The sequence below is a fragment of the Pristiophorus japonicus genome, chromosome 6 (assembly GCF_044704955.1).
Source record: "Pristiophorus japonicus isolate sPriJap1 chromosome 6, sPriJap1.hap1, whole genome shotgun sequence".
NCBI lineage: Eukaryota > Metazoa > Chordata > Chondrichthyes > Pristiophoridae > Pristiophorus > Pristiophorus japonicus.
The window spans coordinates 106,465,963-106,481,580 of NC_091982.1; positions in this window are offsets into that span (position 1 = coordinate 106,465,963).

Sequence of the window (15,618 nt, forward strand, 5' to 3'; positions counted from 1 at the left end):
CTATGCAGCAGTACTTTATTACTCACTATGTAACAGAATATTTGCAAAGGATCCCAGAATATATATAAAAAAATAATGGATAACACAACAAATTAAGTACATAATGGGTTAAGCTATCAGATTTTTAAAAACAATGGTCCAGATTATGCTGTTGCAGAGTATCTAATGGCATCTGCCGTTAATTAGACTTGTTCATGCACATTTAGATTTTAATATATTTTGCATCACAAATTGCTGGAAGTGTGAGCTGGTAACAGAGCATGTGGGGGCTGAGTGAACAGGACAAGCAACTGCGTACCTCCTTAACCAATCAGATTGAAGGATTGTTAAAATAACAGCACAAAGACTGAGAAAGAAGTGTAAATTAGCATGGGTGAATACAATGTCAAATCAGGTAGAGAAAGAGAAGTAAAGGAGGGAAAGAAAGATTTTATTAAGAGAGATGGTAAAAAGAGACAGAAAGGTAAAGTAAAAAAAAAACATTTTTTTTAAATTTGACATTTTTAAAATCTTCAACTGCAATTAGTACCTGAAGGAATGAGACGCCACACTTGTAATAGTTAATTTTCAGTGCCAGAGAGGCTGATTGGCAGAATTTACACTTACCACATTGTTAACAGGGTGTTTAGGTTTGTAATAACAAGACTTAACTTTCTGTGGTGAGTTTAGTTTGCATCTGCCGCACAATTACAGAAACTTCACGACATTCAGTGCATTTCAATGATGAAGAAATTGCCGTTTGTGCGAAGTTAATGGTGGAGCAACTCATCTTGGACAGCAACTTTTCGATATTGGCAATTTACTTGCGCATCTGCTCCTTGCCATTTACGGTAAATAATTGAGATGCCATTAGCCTCACCGTTATTCTGACAACAAAATCTGGCCCAACATTATCAATATTGTATCAGTGCATTCATGGGAAGTATACTACCTTTTAATGTTCTGACAAATAGGTACATTTCAACATCAATAAAAATATGTGTATTGGGGCCAATTTCCATTAATGAGCTCCATTTTGTTAGGTTAGTGATAGTCAGAGGATTAATTTGGATCATCGGTTTCTTCATGAAGTAACATTTGTTTTGGTCTTATCATTTATTTTTGTACCTTTCAGCTTTCACTAAGGACATGGCCCTATGCAAAAACTGTTCATATTTTTGCTATGTTAAGGAAAAATGGAAATGTTGTTTTTCGACAATACAACACATGTACCTATTGACGACCAGGAGATCCAGGAGCTAATTAGCCACAAGTGCAAGGCATTTCTGAACTTAAAACAGCAACCCAACATGAGAGCAAGAAAGCAGCTCTACAGACTGCTGAAGGCCGAGGTCCAACAAAAAACCTGCAACCTAAAAAAACAGATGGTGTGTGGAGAAAGCACAGGAGATCCAGCAGTTAGCCGACAACCATGACGTGTGTGGATTCTTCAGCGCATTCAAGACCACCTACAGCCCAAGCACCCAAGACTTTACCCCACTGCTGGCCAAAAACGGTGAGGTACTCATGAAGGACAGAGAGACAGTCAGTGCCCGTTGGAAGGAGCATTTCAAAGATCTCCTAACCGAGACTCTGTCTTCGATGCAAGTGTCCTCGACTCCATCCCGCAGCATGCTACCCGCCACCATTTAAGCACAACCCCAGCCCAGCACGAGGTAGAAAAGGCCATTCGTCAGCTGAAGAATAACGAGTCAACAGGAGCAGATGGAATTCCCACCAAAGCACTTTCCCAACCTTTCCTTCAACCATTGTCTGCCTCACCTGTGACATAGATGTAGGTCCCGCATTGGACTCCTCGGTCACCTGAGAACTCACTTTTAGAGTGGAAGCAAGTCATCCTCGACTCCAAGGGACTGCCTATGATGATGATGTACCTAATAGAGCAACCACTTCAAGGCTGAGACAGAAATGCTGGAATGATCAACATAGGCCGTATTTTGCTCTTCATTAGATTTAGTGAGAAAATAGAGATGCATAAGTACTGTTGTACATGGGCCCAAATTTCCCCAGCCACTTAGAGCAGCGTAGTTAGCCATGATACACTGACTTCGTGGGGGAAAAAATGCGCCAAAAACTTACCAGGATAATTTGGCCATTCCTGGATCCCTGTGGTCCCGTGGCATGGCGCTGAGAAACCTGTGGGGGGCAGAACTTGGACCACGCTTGCTCAGCGCAGCCAGCAGGGGGGGCGGGGCTTGGGCCCAGCGTGTCCTCGAGTGCCGGCAGGAAGGCGCATGTCCGTTTCATTGTGCGAGCATGTGTAATGGAGCAGGAAGCTTGGCAATCGGCCATTTAAAGGGAGAGTATCCTCAGTGCCTCAGCAGCATTGGCAATGGACCATATGTAAAGGTAAGGTGTGAATAGTGATTTTTGGGTGGCTGAGGGAGTGGAAAGGAGTGCTGCATAGGTGGAAGAAAGGTGAGAATTGATTTTTCAAGAGTACCTGAGTGTAGGTCCAATACACCAATGACGCAAGAGCATGCAACAAGAACAAAGAATTTCCCCCATGAGGAAGTGGAGAAACTAGTGACTGTCATTGAGGACAGATGGCTGGAATTGGATATCAGTAAGAGTGGTCCCACAAAAGTTCCACCCAAAGAAATGAGAAGACGATGGAACCTAGTTGCAGAAGGATACTCCGCAGGGGTGAATACCGCAAGATCTGGAAGCCAGTGCAAAAAGAAATGGCAGGACATTGGTCAAGTAGTGATTGCAAGTAATATCTTCATCTTTAAATGGAATTGCAATTGTAAATTTGACCATCTGTATATGTCCCACCCATGAGAAGCGCACCATGTGTGAAATGTTATATTTTCATCTTTGCAGAAGAAATTGGCCCACAACAAAAGGGAAAGACTTAGAATAGGAGGAAGGCCACCAAATCTGCACCTGGAACAGAGAGTTTCTGCCTTGCTGAGTCACACCTGCAGAAAAGAATCAGCTCTGCACAAGCTGGACCCACACGCGAGGGTGAGGGTGAGTCATTAAAATGCATCGTCGCCCTTCAAATCAACCTGCTGACTGGCCTGCTGTTATGCCTGAGACTTCCCATGCCACCCATCCTGCCCCCTCCTGTGCTGCTAACCATTTGACTGTTCTATTGTATTTTACAGAAGAAGACAATCCTGGACATCCTGAAGATCCACCAGATCCGTGCGCTCCAGATCAAGGTGGGTGGGGGGAGGAGGGGTCCTTGGAAATGTGTTCATGGGAGAATGCTGACCAGATAGGGATCAGTCCATAGTAAAGGGCAGCACACTGCCAGAAACCTCCATGAGCTCTCCAGTGACATTCCATGGTGTCACACCTTCCGAGGTTGTGGGTCCCAGTGGCGGTGGTGAACTGCAGGTTAGAACACCCAAGGCCCCACCATCCCAGCCTGCGCCTCGCACTGTAATAGTGCCATTAGGCAGACCCACGGCGAGGGGAAGGAGAAGCCGACCAGTCTCTCCTGAGATGCAGCCTTCATCAGATGTTAATCAGGTTATGTCATTGGGGGAGGCGACCAATGCCCTTACAAGATCATTTGTGGTGAACATCAGTGGGGTGCGTGATGAGGTAGCGACACTGTTGGGAGAAATATCAGCACTGAGATGAGAACTGAGGGTGGGCATTTCAGAGGGTGTGCAAACGATGGCAGAGGCCATGAGGGAGCTAGCTGCTGCAATAAGGGCACAAAGGCCAGATATTCAAATGCCACTCCCACTTCAATCCACGCACCAACCACCGGTAAGACCCAAGCCGGGCCCCCAACCACCCCCCCCACCACTATCACCGACCCCATGAATGAAATGTACTTTCCCCGAGAGATGGGTGCAGCCTTTATTTGCTGTTGTTGCTGTTGTTTTTGTTGTTGTTGTTGTTGTTGAAGTGCATTGTAAAATATCCAATAAAAGATATTTTGCATTAAAACTGAATCATGTTCGATTAGGACGACACAACATTTAGGAACAACTGTAAAAAGTAAAAATCCCTCACCCCTACAGTCATGCATGCCTGCCGCCCCTCGCCCTAGCCGAAGGGCTAGCCGCTGCGTTCTGCAGTCCGCAAGGTAGGACTGCTCTATTTTCAGTAGCTGATTTATCTTTCATTTATTTTTGATGATGTTGTGCAGCTGTTGTGCTGAAGATGTTGTGCTGAAATTGTTTTGATGTTGTGCTGATGTTATGAAGGTGTTTATTGCTTTAGAATCCTGTAACTCACCCCCCCCCCCCCCCCCCATCTCTGGCTACCTGCGCTGATTTCTTAAATGTAGGTAAGGTTTTTCTGTGCCTACAAAAGTGGCCACATACACTGGCCTAAGTTAGTTTGGAGTAACTTTTAGCTGGCCAAATTGGCTTCTATGGTCAGAAGAAGTGTGAGTGACTTGTCACAACCCCTTTTGGAGAGAAAAAACAAAACTAGAAAAAAACCTAACTAACTGACTTACACTGGAGCAAGTTAAATGGGGAAATTTGCGATTTTTAAGTTACTCCAAAAAAAGCTACTTACTCCAAAAGAAACGGGGCAACTCCTGGGGAAATTTGAGCCCATGTGCAAACAAACCATTACTTTGTATGTAGCATAGTTCTGGGATTCCTAACCCAAATATGAATTAGTGAATAATAACGCATTTAGAAAAAAAGTTTATTTGTGCTTGTTAAAACCATGCATGATAAATTCATACAGCACCGTGAAGTTGCATATTAAGTTGGAAAGTGTGCATTTCACTCCTGTTCAAATATCCACTTTTTGATTAGAATGTGTAAATGAAAAAAAAGAAAGAAATAGCATTTATATAGTGCCCTTCACAACCTCAGGACACCCGAAAGCACTTTACAGTCAGTGAAATACTTTTGAAGTTGTAGTAATGTTGGAAAAAGTTGTAATGTTGGAAACGTAGCAGCCAATTTGCACACAGCAAGATCCCACAAGCAACAATGTAGAAATTTCTTCTCTCAGAGGGTTGTAAATCTGTGGAATTCTCTGCCCCAGAGAGCCGTGGAGACTGCGTCATTGAATATATTTAAGATGGAGATAGACAGATTTTTGAGTGATAAGGGTATAAAGTGTTATGGGGAGTGGAGCTGAGTCCATGATCAGATCAGCCATGATCTTATTAAATGGTGGAACAGGCTCGAGGGGCTGAATGGCCTACTCCTGCTCCTATTTCTTATGTTCTTATGACCAGATAATCTGTTTTAGTGATGTTGTTTGAGGGATAAATATTGTCCAGGACACCGGACAGAACCACCCCATCCTTCTTTGAAAACTATAGAATGTTGCAGGCTGGAGTTAGTGGATAAGAATTGCAACCATCAGAACAGCAGTGACAGAAGGAATAATGTACGACTTTCTTTTGTTTGAGAACATGGGTGTAGTAGTCATTGGCAGGAATATTTTTTTCTCATCAGTCTGAGGATGTGGGCATCGCTGGCAAGGTTGGCATTTACTGTCCATCCCCAGTTGCCACAACCAAGAGGCTTGCTTAGCCACTACAGAGGACATTTATAAGTCAATCATCTTTGTATGGTACTGGAGTTTCATATAGGCCAGACCAGATAGGGACGGCAGGTTTCCTTCCCTAAAGGACAAGAGCAAACCAAGTGGATTTTTGTGACAATCGAAAGCTTCATGGTTACTTTCACTGATACCAGCTTTTCTTTTGAATTTCTAGATTTTGTAAACTGAATTCAAATGCTCAAAACTGCCATGGTGGGATTTGAACTCACATTCTCTGGATTATTATTCAAGGCCTCTGGATTACCAGTTCAGGAACGATTGCAGTGCAACAGAAGCAAGGGAAAGAGAACCGGTGATGTCTGAAGCACTGAAGCACTGAAGTACTAGCAAAACGGCAGTGCCCGAGGAAGCTCAGGTCAGCAGAAAGTTGTGACTGAGATGCTGCACCTGGTCCACGATGTCCTGCACAGATAGTCAGCCCTCTGCCACACATTAGCAGTGAAGTTCACCACTGCCTTCAATATTATGTCCTCTGGGTGCTCAAAGGGGATATCTCAGGAACATATCCGTATTTTTTGAAGGGTCGGTAACCAGGGGAGGCAGATTTAAGGTAATTGGCATTGGAACCAGAACCAGAGATGAGGGGACATTTTTTTTTACATAACAATGATCTGCAATACACTGCAGATTCATTAATCATTTTCAAAAGGGAATTGGATAAATACTTGAAAGGGACACATTTGCATTTCTGTGGGGAAAAGGCCAGGAAGTAAGACTAATTGGAGCAATCTTTCAAAGAGCCAGTAAAGTCACGATGGGCCCAAAGGTCTCCTTTTATGCTGTATCATTCTATGGTTCGATATGATTCTAATAGTGATACTTTCATTTCTGCGCATAAAAGAGTGGAGAAATCTACATGATATAGTGAAAGTAAATTAATTTTATTTTGTGTGCGCATTCACTTTGCTTTGCTGATGTGTTTTCTTCTTTGTGTTGTGCGTTTACTTAGAATCTACATCACAGAAACAGGCCATTTTGCCCATTAGGCCCATGCCAATGTTACTGCTTTACACGAGTCTCCTCGCACTCAATTTACTTCATCTCACCCTAGCAACATATCTGTCTATTCCTTTCTCCCTCATGTGGGAAACTGTTTTCACTGGCAAGCAGGTCAGTAACCAGAGGACACAGATTTAAGATCCGGAAAGAGGGGGGAGGTGGGGTTGAGGAGAATTATTTTACATAGCGAGTTGTTATGATCTGAAATGTACTGCCTGAAAGGGTGGTGGAAGCGGATTCAACAGTAACTTTCAAAAGGGAATTGGATACATACGTGAAAATGGAAACATTTGCAGGACCACGGGGAAAGTGTGGGATGGTGTGACTAATTAGGTAGCTCTTTCAAAGAGCCAGCACAGCCATGCTGGGCCAAAAGGCCCCTTCTGTGCTGATGCCATCTCTCCTCTGAGTTCACTGCCCTCTTATCCTTTCTTAATCTCTCCCTCCATATAAATTCACCTTCCCATATTCATGGCCACCCCCTTGACCTTGCCATCTCACGTGGCCTCTCTACTCCCATCATGTCAATCACAGTTAAGGCCATCCCTGATCATTTCCTTGTTTCCCTCTCTGCTCATATCACACTTCCACCTCCCAAATCCACTTCCTCCTGTGTCCGTCCCTGGAAAAAATTCTCCCCCAAATCACATCCAATGGCACTTTCAAATTCCCAACTGTCCAGCACTTTGGCCCTCCATTCACCATGACATTTCTGCAGCGACTGATCTGCTTAATCACACCCTCCCTCCACCTTTTATGCTTTTGTCCCCATTAAATCCATTACTCTCTCACTCTAACCATTCCCCCTGGTACAACCCTCATCTCCACTCCCTTAAGTCCAAGGGATGCAGACCTGAACGATTATGGCGGACAACTGATTATCCATTCACTGCCAGATCCGGCTGGACCACATAAAGCACTATCAGGTCCTGCTCTCTTCTGCCAAAATGGCTCACTATTCCAGGATCATCCTGGAATGCAAAAATAATCCCCGGCTTCTCTTTTCCACTACAAACCATCTTCTCAAACCCTTCTCCTGTACCTCCAACCTCACCTCCAATAACAAGTGCAGGAGCTCATGGACTTTCTTGACACTAAGATCGAGACTGTCCATTCAGCTGCCCCTGCCGCTTCCCTCCCTTCCCCGAGCGCACCAAGCCAAACATTCCCTAAGGTTCCCCCTGTCCTAGACCTGAACTCGTATCTTTCTCTAGTTTCTCTCCTATCTCCCTTAATGACTTCTCCGAGCTCAGCTTATCCATGAGACCCACCGCCTGCTCCCTCGACCCGACTCTCACCAAATTGTTGACCACCCAACATCCCCATGTTAGCTAATATAGTTAATGGTTCCCTCTCCTCAGGAACTGTCCAACTCACCTTCAAAATTGCCATCATTAGTCCCCCTCCTCAAAAAACCTGTTATGTCTCAAATAAAGCAATGTGACTGAGTACTGTCGACTTGAATAAGTGTGACCTTAGTCTCTTTATTCTGACTCCAGAGTGCTGGCACAACATGGGACGCCAGCTTATATGTAGTGCTCCAAAGGGATGCTGGGATCCCTTGGGACTCCAACAGATGCGCCCTCTGGTGGTGGTAGAATGCTGGTTACAGGGTGTTGCATACATAACAGCACTCCCCCCCCCCCCCCCCCAAAGTCAATAGTACACTTATTTACAGGGTGAGATGATCTGGGGCTTTCCGTTCCCTAGTCAATTGTCTCAGTACAAACACAGGTGCAGGTGAGTTGGTTGGGCCTTTGCTGGGCTGCTGGGGATGATGCGTTCAACTTTGTGGTCAACCGTGATGTCGGTTGCCACTTGTGTGTGTGTATCAGCGGGATAAAAGAGTGGAGAAATCTACATGATATAGTGAAAGTAAATTCATTTTATTTTGTGTGTGCATTCACTTTGCTTTGCTGATGTGTTTTCTTCTTTGTGTTGTGCGTTTACTTAGAATCTACATCACAGAAACAGGCCATTTTGCCCATTAGGCTCATGCCAATGTTGCTGCTTTACATGAGTCTCCTCGCACTCAATTTACTTCATTCACCCTAGCGACATATCTATCTATTCCTTTCTCCCTCATGTGGGAAACTGTTGGTGGTGTCCTCTTCAGATTGCTAGTGGCTGTCTGTGAATCGCAGTTTGGTTTGGTCTGAATGCTTTCTGCAAGTTAGTCAATTTGCAAGTTTGACCTCAAACACTCTACTCCCTTCTTTGGCTATGACTGTGCCAGCAAGCCATTTGGGACCATGTCCATAGTTGAGTAGAAATACAGGGTCATTGACTTCAATATCACGTGACAAATTTGCGCGATCATGGTGCATGCTTTGTTGATGCCGCCTGCCCTTGACATGATCATGGAGATCAGGCTGGACTAGAGAGAGCCTTGTTTTGAGTGCCCTTTTCATGAGCAGTTCGGCAGGGGAAACCCCGGTGAGTGAGTGGGGTCTTGTGCGGTAGCTGAGCAGGACGGTACAGGCGGGTCTGTAGTGAGCCTTCGGACAGGCGTTTCAAGCTTTGCTTGATGGTTTGGACTGCCCGTTCTGCCTGGCCATTAGATGTGGGCTTGAACGGGGCAGGTGTGACGTGCTTGATCCCATTGCGGGTCATGAATTCCTTGAATTCAGCGCTGGTGAAGCACAGCCCATTGTCGCTGACAAGGACATTAGGCAGGCTGTGCGTGGCAAACATGGCTCGTAGGCTTTCGATGGGGGCAGTGGACGTGCTTACAGACATTATTACACACTCAATCCATTTTGAATAAGCATCCACAACAACCAAAAACATTTTGCCTAGAAACGGGCCAGCGAAGTCAACGTGGATCCTAGACCACGGTTTGGAGCACCATGACCACAAACTTAGTGGTGTCTCCTTGGGTGCATTACTCAGTTGAGAGCAAGTGTTGCATTGGCGCACATAAGACTCCAAATCTGAGTCGATGACAGGCTACCACACATTTGGCTATAGCTTTCATCATTACTATGCCTGGGTGGGTACGGTGTAGGTCGCGTATGAATGGTTCCCTGCCTTTCTTCAGCAAAACCACGCGATTGTCCCACAAAAGACAGCCCGCCTGCATGGACACTTTGTCTTTGCGCCGCTGGAACGGCTTGATCTCTTCATGCATCTCCGCTGGGACGCTGGACCAACTCCCATGGAGGACACAGTAGTTTACAAGGGACAGTAATGGATCCTGGCTGGTCCAGGTCCTGATCTGGCGGGCCGTAACGGGTGACTTTTCGTTTTCAAATGCATCCATCACCGATTTGCAAGTCTGCAGGCTGTGCCATTTCCACCCCGGTGGTGGGCAATGGTAGCTGACTGAGAGGATCAGCGCAGTTCTCTGTGCCTGGCTTGTGGCGAATTACATAGTTATATGCAGACAGTGTGAGCACCCATCTTTGGATGTGAGCAGAGGCATTGGTATTAATCCCTTTGCTCTCTGAGAATAGCAAAATGAGCGGCTTATGGTCAGTTTCTAACTCGAACTTAAGCCCAAACAGATACTGGTGCATTTTTTTCACCACAAAAACGCATGCCAGAGCTTCTTTTTCAATCATGCTGTAGGCCTTTTCGGCCTTGGACAATTCCTGGACGCATAAGCGATCGGTTGCAATGTTCCCGATTCCTTTGCTTGTTGTCATACACACCCGACCCCGTATCGCAAGCTAGCACTAAACATTTACATGGGTCATACAGACATGCAGTTTGTTCGAACATAACAGATTTCTAGTTTTCTCAAAAGCAGTCTCTTCTGATTTCCCCCATACCCAGTCATCTCCCTTGCATAGCAACACATGTAGAGGTTCTAACAAGATGCTTAACCCGGGTAGCAAATTACCAAAATAATTGAGGAGTCCCAGGAACGACCGCAGCTCCATCACGTTCTGTGGTCTCAGTGCGTTCTTAATGGCCTCCGTCTTGGCGTCGGTGGGTCTGATGCCGTCTGCCGCGATTCTTCTCCCTAAGAACTCGATCTCTGGCGCCAGGAAAACACACTTCGAACGTTTCAACCTGAGTCCCACACAATCTAGCTGACGTAGAACCTCTTCCAGGTTCTGCAAGTGTTCGATGGTGTAACGACCTGTGATCAATATGTCGTCCTGGAAAACCACGGTGCACAGAACTGACTTTGCAAACTTTCCATGTTCCTTTGAAAAATAGCCGCGGTGAATCGAATCCCAAATGGGCATTTATTGTAGATGAACAGACCTTTGTGCGTGTTGATGCAGGTGAGGCCTTTCGAAGATTCCGTCAGCTCCTGTGTCATGTAGGCCGAGGTCAGGTCCAACTTGGTGAACGTCTTCCCTCCTGCCAGCGTCACAATTAGGTCATCTGCCTTGGGTAGCAGGTACTGGTCCTGCAGCAAAAAACGTTTAATCGTTACGTTATAGTCCCCACAAATTCTGACCGTGCCATCGCCCTTGAGAACCGGAACAATTGGACTGGCCCACTCGTTGAACTCAACCGACGCGATGATGCCCTCTCATTGCAGCCTGTCCAGCTTGATCTCCACTTTCTCTTGCATCATGAATGACACCGCACGTGGTTTATGGTGGATGGGTCGTGTAGCGGGAAGCAAATGGATCTGCACCTTTGCCCCCAAGAAATTTCCGATGCCTGGTTCAAACAACGACGGGAACTTGCTCAAAACCTGGGCACAGGAAGTGTCATTGACGGACGAAATTGCTCGGATGTCGTCGCAGTTCCAGCGGATTTTTCTCAGCCAGCTTCTGCCGAACAGTGTGGGGCCATCTCCTGGTACAATCCATAGTGGTAGTTCGTGCACCGCTCCCTCACAGGAGACTTTTACTGCTGCACTGCCAATTACAGGGATCAGCTCTTTAGTGTAAGTTCTCAGCTTGGTATGACTAGAGTTCAGCTTGGGTCTTTGTATCTTGTTGCACCACAGCCTGTCGAAGGCCTTTTTTGCTCATGATAAACTGACGCACCCATGTCCAATTCCATGGATACTGGAATTCCGTTCAGTTCAACATTTAACATGATCGGTGGACATGTCGTGGTGAAGGTATATACCCCGTACACTTCTGTCTCCTCGGTTCGAGTCTCTCATTCAGTTTGATCCACCATGGATCGGTCTTCCTCTGCAACGTGGTGGTTTGCAGGGTTTGTAGCTCGTCTGCACATTCGTTGGAGGTGTCCCATTGTTCCACAGCCTTTGCACGCATAGTGTTTGAAACGGCATTGGCGGGCTCGATGTTCACCTCCGCAGCGCCAACAAGGTGTTAATTGCCTCGCATTCACACTTGATGGCAGGCTCTGAGTCATCTGAGGTCGTGCAGCTGCAGGCGTGTACATTGTGCCATATGCATTCCTGCCTGAAAACGATGTTACTTTGTGTACAGTACTTTCCGATGCATCTTTATGCTGTGAAATTTGTTTGGTGTTATCGCTGGTGGACATAAATGCCTGGGCCATCGTTTTGACTTTGCTCAGGTTCGGTGTTTCAACAGTCAATAGCTTGCGAAGGATAACCTCATCGCCAATGCCCAGCACAAAAATGTCTCTTAGCATTTGCTCCAGGAATCCATTGAATTCGCAATGTCCTGCAAGGCGACATAGCTCGTCACTTCCTGGCCTTCAGCCCCTTGACATGCATAAAATCAATACCTTGGCATCAGAACGCTCTCCTTCAGATTTAGGTGCTCCCGGACCAGCGTACACAGTTCTTCATACGATTAGGTTGTTGGTTTCACCGGAGCAAGAAGATTCTTCATGAGGCCATAGGTTATTGCACCGCAGACGGTGAGGAGGATCGCCCTTCGTTTGGCAGCGATCTCATTCACTTCCAACTTGTTGGCCATGAAGTATTGGTCGAGTCATTCCACAAAGGCTTCCCAATCGTCACCTTCTGAAAATTTCTCCAGAATACCAACAGTTCTCTGCATGTTCTGGTTCATTATCTATTGCTCTTCGGCAGTTGTTATGTCTCAAATAAAGCAATTTGACTGAGTACTGTAGACTTGAGTAAATGTGACCCTAGTCTCTTTATTCTGACTTCAGAGTGCTGGCAGAGCATGGGAGGCCTGCTTATATACAGTGCTCCCAAGGGATGCTGGGATCCCTTGGGACTCCAACAGATGCACCTTCTGGTGGCGGTAGAATGCTGGTTACAAGGTGTTGCATACATAACAAAACCCACCTATGACCCCTCTATCCTTGGAAACTATCGCTCTTGCTCTAACCTCTCTTTCCTCTCCAAAGTCCTTTACATAGCATTACATGGGACTACATAGGACATACAGAAACAGAAACAGAAACTCGAGCCTCCTCCTGTATTTTCTCATCTAAATCTATCAGCATAGCCCTTTATTCTCTTCTCCCTCATATACTTGTCTTGCCTCCCCTTAAATGCATCTATACTATTCGCTTCAACCACTCCATGTGGAAGTGAGTTCCACATTCTCACCACTTTTAGGGTAAAGTAGTTTCTTCTGAATTCCCTATTGGATTTCTTGGTGACTATCTTATATTGATGGCCTCTAGTTATGCTCTTCTCCACAAGGGGAAACTTGATGTCGCCTAAATCCATGCCCATCTTTCCCGCAACTCCATGTTTGAACCCATCCCTGGCATTGTACTGAAACGGCCCTTATCAAAGTCACAAGTGACATCCTATGTGACTGTTACCACGGTTTACCACACCATCCTCCTCCAGCGCCTCTCCTCCATCGTCCAGCTGGGTGGGACTTCCCTCGCCTAGTTCCATTGTTATCTATCTAGTCATAGCCAGAGAATCTCCTGCAATGGCTTCTCTTCTCATTCCCGCACTGTTACCCCTGGAGTCCCCCGAGGACCTATCCTTGGCCCCTTCCTATTTCTCATCGACATGCCGCCCGTTGGCGACATCATCCAAAAACGTGTCTGGTTCCACAGGTGCCCCGCCGATGACACCCAGCTCTACCTCACCACCACCTCTCTCAACCCCTCCACTGTCTCTGATTCATCACATTGTTTGTCCAACATCCAATACTGCAAGAGCAGAAATTTCCTCCAACTAAATATTGGGAAGACCGTTTTGGTCCCTGCCACAAACTCTGTTCCCTAATCACCAACTCCATCCCTCTTTTTGGCCACTGTTTGAGTCTGAACCAGACTGATTGCAACCTTGCCATTCTATTTTATCCTGAGATGAATTTCTGACCATATATCCACTCCATCACCACTGCCTACTTCCACCTCCATAACATCATCCATCTCTGACCTTGCCTCAGCTCATCCATGACATCTAGCCATGACCATTCCAACACTCTCCTGGTTGGCCTCCCATTTTCCACCCTCCATATACGTGAGCTTATCCAAAACTGCTGTCCATATCTTAACTCGCACCAAGTCACGTTCACCCATCACTCCTGTGCTCGCTGATCTACATGGTTCCCAGTCTGGCAGTGCCTCGATTTTAAAATTCTCATGCTTGTTTTCAAATTTCCTCCCTATCTCTGTAACCATCTCCAGTCCTACAATCCTCTGCGATCTCTTCGTTCATCCAATTTTGGCATCTTGTGCATCCCTAATTTTAACTGCTCCACCATTGGTGGCCGTGCCTTCAGTTGCCTGGGCCCTAACCTCGGTGTAACATGTCAGTGTAACCTATTGTGGAAATGTTGGTGTAAGCTATTGTGCAAATCAGATTGCCTCAATCATGTGGTGCAGAGCATACATTTTATGTTCTCCTCCAAAAGTTTCCCAGCTTTCAGGATCTCCCTCCTGAACACCTTGAAATCTATTCCTTTGTAAGGAATCAGTTTCATGTCTAGGGGTCCTATCGCAGGCTACAACTGCCAAGGGTTTGCCTTTGAACATAAAAGTTGTGTGGATTGAGACAGGGCGATTTGTCATATGCCAATTCCTTACAGCACAAAAGGAGGCCATTCACCTCATTGTGCCTGTTGTAGTTCTTTGCTAGAGCGGTGTATTCCTTTTGGAATCATGGCTCCTTTTGCATTACTTGTTACATCATTGCTGACATTTCTCTATGTCAGTGTAGGGGATTTTGCACAACATGTCCTAGCTTATTTCATGTCCATATGTGTCCTGGGCTGTCATTGGACAATAATATTTATAGCTCACTCTTTGTGCTCTTTTTCCAGTCATGCAATTTCTTCCAGGCCTCCTTTCAGGTCTTCAGAGTTGTTCATACTGTGCTGACTCTTTCCTTGAATTGCTACCACACTTGTTGCCTTCTTTACACTCAGAATCTGCTCACATCCAATACAGCGGTGACCGCCACATTCAGGGGCTCGACTGTAAATTGGGCTTTCCTCTGTGGCCTTTGAGCCAATTGCATACTCCCCAGCTGCATTAATAAACTTACTAACATTTGTACTGATTGACTAGCTTGTTAGGTGCTTGAGAAGTATTAAAAGCTCATTATTGCAGGTACATTGTGATTGGCTGAATTTTTTTACAAGTCCCAGCTAATGAAATCACATTCTCGGGAAGTGCATGTCTCCAAAGTGCTCCGTCTTGTTAATTTGTTAACTGGTTATACATTTTCATTAAAATTATTTTTCTCAGACAGAGGGACAGATAGGATTGTGCAACTAACCAGATTTTATGACGTGAGTATCAATCTTACTATGAAAGAATATTTTGTTTCCCTGCCATACCCAGGTTTCTATCCTATGCGGAATTACAAGTCATGAGGAAAACTATTTTGTTTCATACTTCAATCCATTGTCAGCCATGGCTCAGTGGGTAGCATTCTTGCCTCTGTGTCAGCAGGTTGTGGGTTTAAGTTCCACTCCAGAGACTTGAGCACAAAATCTAGGCTGACACTCCAGTGTAGTACTGTCGGAGGTGCCGTCTTTCGGATGAGACAATATCCAAAGCGATGTTCTTATGCTCATAACATTACTTTCTCCACACTCTTGTTTGCGAAGCAACATCACAGGGATAAGGATACTGTCAGTCCTCCAGGATCCTCCTGACAGAAGTCCAAACATTCAGTAGTAGCACTCACGCCTCTAATTCAGAAGGTTGTGGGTTCAAGTCTCACGCCAGAGACTCGAGCACAAAATCTAGGCTGACATTCCAGTGCAGTACTGAAGGAGCGCTGCACTGTCAGAGGTGCTCTCTTTCAAATGAATCATT